The 9247-nt window shown below is 51.1% G+C and overlaps 1 long non-coding RNA gene across 1 annotated transcript in view; it reads left to right on the forward strand.

Annotated features, from left to right (window-relative positions):
- The first annotated feature begins 15 nt into the window (after positions 1-15).
- LOC108790536 overlaps positions 16-9247 on the forward strand; it is a 13480-nt gene continuing 4248 nt past the window's right edge. Inside the window, exon 1 of the long non-coding RNA XR_001941453.1 lies at positions 16-143. This is a non-coding gene — a long non-coding RNA (uncharacterized LOC108790536). The remainder of the gene's footprint in view (positions 144-9247) is intronic.

Here is a 9247-nt window from a genome sequence, read left to right on the forward strand (position 1 = left end):
TTCTCTCTCCTCCCATTGGAGGCTTCATCCTCCCTGGTACCCGGTCCCCATCCATCTCCTCTTCTTCCCCTGACACTTGTCTGTATGCGAGGAGAGAGGAGGGAGGCTGGGAGCGACTTGCACGCTGGAGGAGCTACGAGGAGGTGAGTGCCGGGGCTGAATGGACACTTGTGACTCCGGCGGCCGTTTCCCCCGTAGAGTTTAATGAATTCATACGCCGCGTTGGTGCAAAGGTGCGAACGGCGATGAATTTCTGTCTACTGAGCTTTATGTCAAAATGAACGGCGGTGGCGCCTTGCCGTGCACCTAACGCCCAGAGCGGCGTCCCGATACCCGTGGCAGCCAATCAGAGGTCGGTTTTCACATCCTGACAGCTCTAAACAGAAGCGAGGTGACATCTGATTGGCTGTTATGAGCCGGAGCACCTTCATTACTTCCGGCCAACAAGCCCCTGCGCAGCATTGAGAGGGCGATGCAACAGCTGGGAGCGATGTTGGTCGTAATTCGACGGTGCCGGGGTTGTATGTAGACATGGGACCGCCCTGATGAAGGGTCCCCTGCGTGGCCCCTGAAACGTCGGTTATAATGATTGCAACATGTATGATGATTTGTCCCTGGGGTCCCAGGAGCCCTTGGCAACTTGTGACGCTCAGTCTGTCTTCCCGCCCAGCTCAGTGATGTCACCGGTTGCCAGAAGCTGAGCCGGACCTTCTGGCTGGTGTCCCGCTCAGCTCCCGGCAACCAATGGCATCAGCGAGCCGGGCTGGACGCCAGACAGAGCCGCTGACAACATGGCCGCCAATCCCACTGCGTGTGCTGGAATGGAGCACCTACTGCAGGGCCACCACCCACTGATATTCGAGTGGTCCACATAAAGCCCATCCCCCAAGTGACTGCAGTGCACGTAGAGTTAATGCCAGACACAGCGGTAAGAGAGTCACGTGGTATTGGATGCTGATAACGTGCCATGATCATGTACACGAAGCTCAGAGTAGGGCTGTGTCCGGTCTATGGGCATTCAAACATTTTCTTTGTCTTTAACAAGCAGTAAATGAGCTTTAAAACGAGTCCTCACTGACCTCTGTAGCTGCAGCCACAGTGGAGAAATTCATCCTCAAATTCTCAATAGAAGCAGTTGAAGTCAGGTCTCAGCATTCTGCTCTCCCCTCCTATGTGCGTGCTCTGTGTATTCATTATAGATGAAAAGGCTGGCAGGCTGCTAAGTCACTGCTGGGAGGGGGAAGCTGAGCCACTGAAATAAGAGTGTCCCCCCCCCCTGTCCTTACCAGGGTGCTTCTTCCAGTACAAATGTGTTGCGGCACCGCCTGCAGAGCTGCGTCACCTAATCTTTGTCAAGAATGCTACAAGTCCCAACTGCCACTGCAGCAGATAGGACTTGTAGGGAGCGTGCTGGTAGTCCCTCCTCCCTCGCCATTGTGGTTCAGCAGCAGTTCTGCCCTATCCATAGACCCGCATGGACTTGAGCCTGGGGGAGGAGCTTGCAGGAGTCTGACCACATCTGCTGCCCCCTCCATTGCAACCGCTCCGTGTATACATTGCAGATTAGAAATCTGGGAGGTTGCCAAGTCACTGCTGGGAGGGGGAAGCGGAGCTGGCCATACAGAGTTCAAATTTCAGCAGGATTGAAATCCAACCGGTGCGTGGCCCCCTCGGGACGTGGCCCCCCAGGTCTGACCAAAGCCGACTTTTGCCGAAGGAGTCTGTCCCAAAATCCTCGGCTGAACAACGGCGCGGCCACAGCAGACGTGGATAGAGAGATCACCACTGCCAGCTATTGTTGTCAGCAGCATGTGATCCTGCCGGTGCTGAATACCAAAAAGTGACCAGTCCGGCCGATGAGCCTCCACCCGGCCCCTCCCACAAAAGTCAATTTAAAAAATGTCCAACGGGGTGGAGCCAACAAGACCACACCCACAGCTCCAACTTCATCCAATTCAGTGGCAAGCGGACAAAATTTGAGCTGTGGTTGGCCAACTTCAAGTTTAAGGATGGATTTCTCCCCAGTGGCTGCAGCTACAGAGGTCAGTGAGGACTCGTTTTAAAGCTCATCTACTGCTTGTTAAGAATATGGAAGCGCCGAAGTCCTTCAAAGTCCGGCCACGGTTTTTAAAGGCGCCTATAGAGTCATAAGATCAGCGGCTGGCCAAAATCTCACCAGGGGCAGGCTATACCAGCTGGAGGGTCTGCGGCTCAGCCAGACTGGACGGCACGGCACGGCAGACAATGGGGGTGATACATGAGACAAAGGACACATGGAGAGATCTAGTGGCCAGATTCCCTGTACTTTACTTAAAGGAGAACTATGGGGTCAGGGCTTTTCCCCATAGTTCTCCTTAGGGTAACGGATCATCGGGCACAGGTCAGCTTCTTCACCACGAGTCTTATCGGTCTAATATGTGACTTGTTCTTGAGGCTCTTAGCAACCAATTTGTTTTTTCATATTCCCCTCCCCCGCAGCACACTCTGAGAAGGAAGGGTCACATCTGATTTCATGTTAGATTCGTTATCACGCCTTTCTTCCGGCACATTATTATGTGTATCTGTGTATTCGCATAGTGATTGGTGTATAGCAGGGGTAGGCAAGTTCAGCCCTCCAGCTATGGTGAAGCCACAATTCCCATCATGCCTCTGACTGTGGAAGTCATGCTCGTGGCTGTCAGTCTTGCAGCTCCTCATGGGACTTGTAGTTCTACAACAGCTGGAGTGTGGAGGTTGCCTTCCCCTGGTCTATATTATGCGACTCATACAAACAGCTATGGCTGATTTGCATGAGCTACATAATGCCCTGAATCTATTAGTGTAGCTTTAGGGTCAGGGGCTCCATTGCAATTGTTGGGGCTCTTTGATGTCCCCCCTACTTCGTTTGCCTTCCCCAGATGTACTCACAGAGCTCCCCACTACTGCTGGTCAACAGGGCTTTGCAGTGATACTTCCATTGGATCTCCCATCATGTGACATCACAGAGCCCATGGCCAAACACAAGAAACACACATGGAAGTAGGACTGCACCAGCCATTGACAGTTTCCTTGCATTGGGTCTCCCGTGTTTGGTCATGGGCATCACAGATCCCATGGGTCTCCGTTTTGGGTCATGGACATTACAGACCCATGGTCTCTTGTGTTTGGTCATGGACATCACAGACCTCATGGAGTCTCCCGTGTTTGGTCATGGACATCACAGACCCCATGGTCTCTTGTGTTTGGTCATGGACATCACAGATCCCATGGGTCTCCGTGTTGGGTCATGGACATTACAGACCCCATGGTCTCTTGTGTTTGGTCATGGACATCACAGACCTCATGGAGTCTCCCATGTTTGGTCATGGACATCACAGACCCCATGATCAAGAGCAAGGAACACATAGGAAGTGGGACTGCTACATCCATTGGCAGTTTCCTTGCAGTGATACCTTCCATTGGGTCTCCCGTGTTTGGTCATGGGCATCACAGATCCCATGGGTCTCCCGTGTTTGGTCATGGACATCACAGATCCCATGGGTCTCCCGTGTTTGGTCATGGACATCACAGATCCCATGGGTCTCCCGTGTTTGGTCATGGACATCACAGATCCCATGGGTCTCCCGTTTGGTCATGGACATCACAGATCCCATGGGTCTTTGTGTTTGGTCATGGACATCACAGATCCTATGACCAGGGAACACATAGGGGAATGTAATCATGCCAGCCATTGGCAGTTTCCTTGCAGTGATACTTTCCATTGGGTCTCCTGTGCTTGGTCACGGACATAACAGATCACATGACCAGGAGCAAGGAACACATAGGAAGTGGGACTGCCCCAGCCATTGGCAGTTTCCTTGCAGTGATACTTTCCATTGGGTCTCCTGTTTTTGGTGATGGACTTTACAGATCCCATGACCAGGAGCAAGGACCACACAGGGCAGTGGGACCGCAGCAGCCATCAGCAGTTTCCTTGTTGTGACCGGCACCTGTGCTCTGCAATAACTGTGTGATGCTACAGCAGTACAGGGTGGCTGGCCTTCCCCCATCATGGTTGCCGTTGCCTTGACCCCTGTTCCTGCTCCAGTGGCTGCACGGCTTAATACAGACAGGTGCTCGGCAAACCGTTTACTTTGTTCTGTTTCCTAATGACTCAGCTTCCAATGTCATTTCCTATTGACGCCGCGGCTGTTCTTTCAGCAGCTCCCCGCTTGGCCTTCTACCTTTGAACGGCGTTGAAACATTCGCCAACACAATGCTTTTTATACACGAGCATCAGGTGCGGCGCCAACGCCCAACGTTCTATTTCCACTTCCATAAGCCCTTCTGTGTTTGCCGTCCCTGACTTCATGTACCGCCGCCACCCGTCGGTAATGAGCACGTTGGAGTGGATGTGCAGCGCGGCACATTTGTGAAGGGATGGCGGTGTGGGTGGTGGCGGTGGGTAGGAGGTGTAGGCAGCATCTGGTGTTCTCTGCATAATTAATACCTCGAGGACCCCAGAGCCTAAAACACAGGAACCTGGGCTATTCAGACACATGAGATCACCGCTTCAGCATTCACGCTGGGCTCGTCCAGGGAAATGGGGAGGAGGGCTTGGCTGGGCCATCACAAAGGAGCTGTCTATGGCAGAGAGGGGCCCATGTATTGGACATGTAGCCGGCATGTCAAGCTCCATAGTAACGAACAACCGTCAGACCAACAATTCTAAGATATTGGGGGGGAAAAAATAGATTTGATAGATTTTAGGTATTAGATGGTTTGTCTAGGACGACATCTTCACTATATATAAAGGAATATTAAGTTGCGAATTGTCCGGAAAGTGACAAATGTTTATGGTGATTTTGGGTGTTTTTTCTTTTAACCCCTTGAGGACAAAGGCCTTTTTTCCCCCATTTTTTTTTGTTTACATGTTATAATCCACATTTTAGGCCTAAAAATTACTTAAAACCCCCCCCCAAACATGATATATTTTTGGAAAGCCAACACCCTGTAGAATAAAATGGCGGCAGTTGCAAATTTTTATGTTGCACGACCTTAGTGCAGCTTATTATCAAACCCAAAAATGTAGTGAAAAATGCGCTTAAGTTAAATTTAGTGCCCCAAAGCACTATGTATAACCATTTTGTTTTGCAAAATGTAAAAGATGAGGTGACGACGAGTAAATAGATACCCAACATGCCCAGGTTAAAAGTTGCGTGCGTCCGTGAAACGGCGACAGAATTCAGTACCCCCAAAAAGTCCACAGACGACGCTTTAAAAGCCCCCCACAGGTCGTCAGTTTAGAGTCACGTGTAAAAATTGGCCTTAGAATTATTGTTATTGTTGGGTATCGCCGGCGTGCGCGCGATACCCAACATGTGTAGCGCAATCGTCCTTTTTGTACGTATTTTTTACATTATATTGAATATTATTTTTAAAACAGTTTTTTTTAAACTTTACTTTAATTGCTATCACATAGGGCACAAGCCCCACCATGTGATAGCAGATTGGTGGTGACAGGCAGTGGCATCACGAGAGGGGTGCGGGGGGTGCGGCCTGCACCCGGGTGACACCAAAATGACGGACAGTCACCCCCCTCTGAAAAGTCGGGCGCTCGGTCATGGACCGAACGCCCGACAGTATCAGGAGAGAGGAGGGGACCCGGTGGCATACCTTATCCCGCCTGGTGACTGTCCCCTCCTCTCTCTGCCGGCGTCCATCACCAAGATGGCCGCCGGCAGGTATCCAAAGATCGCCCCGCGCGTGCGTGGTGACGTCACGGCGGGGTGACACCCGGTAACCGCTCCGGGTGTCACCCAGCCTCGGGACTTCTCTGGTGACAGGTCCTCTTTAAGGTGATGCTGGGGGTCCAAAAGACCCCTAGTGTCACCTTTACACTCTAAATAAGCTATTGAAGTGCAGATCGCAGGCTTCGGGAGCCGACCAATGACAGCTCAGGGACCGGAAGTGATGCAATACGCGTCCCATAGAAAAGGGAGAAGATCGGTGAACCGAGGTTTACTGCTCTCCTCCCCAGCTTCCCCCCCCCGTCACCCGAAACGCCGTTCCCGGGCCCCGTAGGAGGGGCAGCGTAGCGACTGGGAAACACGGCGGGGGGCAGGCAGTTTACCGGCCCAGAGAATCGATCTAGCGGCAGCTGAGTCGCCAGAATCGCTTCTACTGTAAAGCCGTCCGCCGGCTCTACAATTATGAACCCCTTGAGGATTCTTGACGGGATTATCCCATCATGGGTTGTGAAGGGGTTAGAAGAAAGAAAGCAAACAAAGACAATCCCTCGAATCCTTTATCATACTTACCAGTCCCGATGGCGCAGCAGCCGATCTTCACTGTCCTGCAGAGCTTAACCATTTCCCTGCCAGGGCTGTTCTTGCCCGCATGTTAAATGCACATTTTAGGCCTGAAGATTACTTAACCCCTCCACAAAAATGATATATTCCCTGAACTATACCCCTGCAGTGCAAGGGCTAACCGCTCGTTTAGGTCTAGGAAGGAAAATAAAGTTAGACTCACCCTATGCTCAGAGCTGGCTCGCTCTTAGGTCTCGTTCACACCTAGGCGTATTGCATATGCGCGTCTGTCACGCGACCGTCGCACGTTTTTTTACCGCGATTTGCGGTAAAAAAAGTCGCGCGACCGTCGCGCGTTTCAGAAGGCTTCTTGGCTGTGTCCCAATGGAAACGCGCAACAAAACGGCCCAAAGTAGTACCTGTACCTTTTCAGGCGTGGGCCGGTTTGTAGCGCGTTAGGGACGGGCGGAAATACGCCGAGGTGGGAACGAGACCATTGAATACAATGGGATTTATATTTTTGAGCGTTTTGTAGAGCGTTCGTCGAGCGTAGCCTCGCTCCCCCTCCGCTCTTGTGGTCTAAGGATCCTTTAGTCATCACGTCCAATAGACTGTGTATAGAATGTAAGGACGTGAAGGGGAATACCATTGCTGCAGTGTAGGAGAAGGAGGCCTAGAGAGAGCGTGTCAAGGGGCATACCATTGCTGCAGTGTAGGAGAAGGAGGCCTAGAGAGAGCGTGTCAAGGGGCATACCATTGCTGCAGTGTAGGAGAAGGAGGCCTAGAGAGAGCGTGTCAAGGGGCATACCATTGCTGCAGTGTAGGAGAAGGAGGCCTGGAGAGAGCGCTAGCACAGCCAGCCCGCTCTGAGGATGGGGTGCATAGAAACTTTTTCTCCCTAGACACAAACAAGCGGTTAACCCCTGCAGTGCAGGGATGTCCCCACTGCAAGGGTTTGGCCCCGAGTTCTGCTTTAAGATCGTATGTGCATGTTGTTGGAAATACACCAGCTGTGTACTGTAACAATGTCTTTTGAGCAGTAGGTGGCGCTGTTGTGCAATGTTAGTCTCTATGCTCATGCGTGTTTTATCCATGATGTATACAGGAAGTTTCCTGATGCTGTATTCCTGTATTCATACATGTAACGTCCTTCCAAGCAAGTAAAACCTAATTCAGCATTCCTCAAGATCTCCTCAAGTGCTTCATCTAAACACATAACCAACACGCGTATGTTGGGGCCTGGGGGGCTTTAAGAAATAATTTTTGGGATGTGTATTTATTTATTTGATTCTTTTGTTTAACTTTAATTAAACTTTTTTTTGCTTAACTTTCCTGTTATCACGTAGGGGGCTATCAAGCCCCTTATGAGATAGCGCATTGTGATGGGTTTTCATCAAAGAGATATTGGGGTAATGGGGTCCATTAGACCCCCGTTGTCACCTCTGCACTCCATTGAAGCTGTCGGGTCCTTATTAAAGAGATATAGGGGTATTGGGGGTCTATTAGACCCCTGTTGTCACCTCTGCACTACATTGAAGTTGACGGGTCCTTATTAAAGAGATATAGGGGTATTGGGGGTCTATTAGACCCCTGTTGTCACCTCTGTACCCCATTGAAGCTGAGGGGTCCTTATTAAAGAGATATTGGGGTATTAGGGGTCTATTAGACCCCTGTTGTCACCTCTGCACTACATTGAAGTTGATAATTGAATAGCTTCTTCCCTGGCCAGTGGCCACAGTGATCGGGGAATGGCATTACTGAAACTGGAAGTGAAGAAAAGCTTGTCGCCTTCAGCTTCCATTCACTGCAGAGAGGATCAGAAAATGGATGTTCACTATTGGTCCTCCACTCTTCCCGCTGAGATCTGCCATGGATGACCCTGACACCCACGAGGGGCATTGAAGAACAGTATAAACGGTGAGGGGGGGGGTTACCGCACCCGTGCAAGTGAACAGACAGAAAGTTTACAGGACAGTGCTGCAAGCAATGTCCCCCGCAGCAATAGGGTTAAAGGCATAGTCCACTCCCCAATGACAATGGCTGTTGAGACTTGTAGAAGAATGACCGTCTCTCTCCTTCCTCACCACTATAGCTCAGCAGCACTTCCTCCTTCCAGGGCCATACCGCCGCACCGCCCTGAACCTGGGTGATGAGTCTGCAGGAGCCTGAGCACTGCACCCGTGACACACTGATCCAGGTTGCAATGCTCTGCAGAGTTCAATGTAAAAATGATAATTTGTTATTTAATTATTTGGGTGCATTTGTTACATTTTTGGAAAAGGTGGAACGGGCCGTAATGTGTACGTCAAGCCAAAAAGTATTTTGTACATCTGCATATGTGCGCATTAAACTACATCCGGGGTGTTGGTATTCTAAGGCCAGCAGAGGCTGATAGGGTCCAGACTGCTGCATATCCTATGCCTGGGGTAGGTTTATGGGAACAAAATATGTTAGGGGGGTTCAGATAAACACTTCGCTTCCGTGTTATCTCTCACCTCGGCTATTTCCACTCCCTCCTCATTGGCCTACCTCTGTATAGGCTATCCCCCCTTCAGTCCATCATGACTCATCCACCCTACTAGCCATTCAGCGTCTGCCACCCATTTCTCCCAATCCCTCCACTGGCTTCCATACCTGACTCTCTCCTACAATCCTCTGGCTTCCACCCTACACCCCTCTCTGCCAATCACTTAATTGGCTTCCATCCCCTCGCCCCCCTCTGCCAATCCCTCCACTGGCTTCCATTCTCCACCCCTCTTTTCCAATCCCTCCACTGGCTTCCATCCCCTACTTCTCTATGCCAATCCCTCCACTGGCTTCCATACCTGCCCCTCTCTTCCAATCCTCTGGCTTCCACCCTACACCCCTCTCTGCCAGTCCCTCCACTGGCTTCCATCCACCACCCCTCTCTGCCAATCCCTCCACTGGCTTCCATCCACCCCCCCTCTCTGCCACTCCCTCCCCTGGCTTCCATCCCC

The sequence above is a fragment of the Nanorana parkeri genome, unplaced genomic scaffold (assembly GCF_000935625.1).
Source record: "Nanorana parkeri isolate BGI_ZX_2015 unplaced genomic scaffold, ASM93562v1 scaffold479, whole genome shotgun sequence".
In the NCBI taxonomy this organism is placed as follows: Eukaryota; Metazoa; Chordata; class Amphibia; order Anura; family Dicroglossidae; genus Nanorana; species Nanorana parkeri.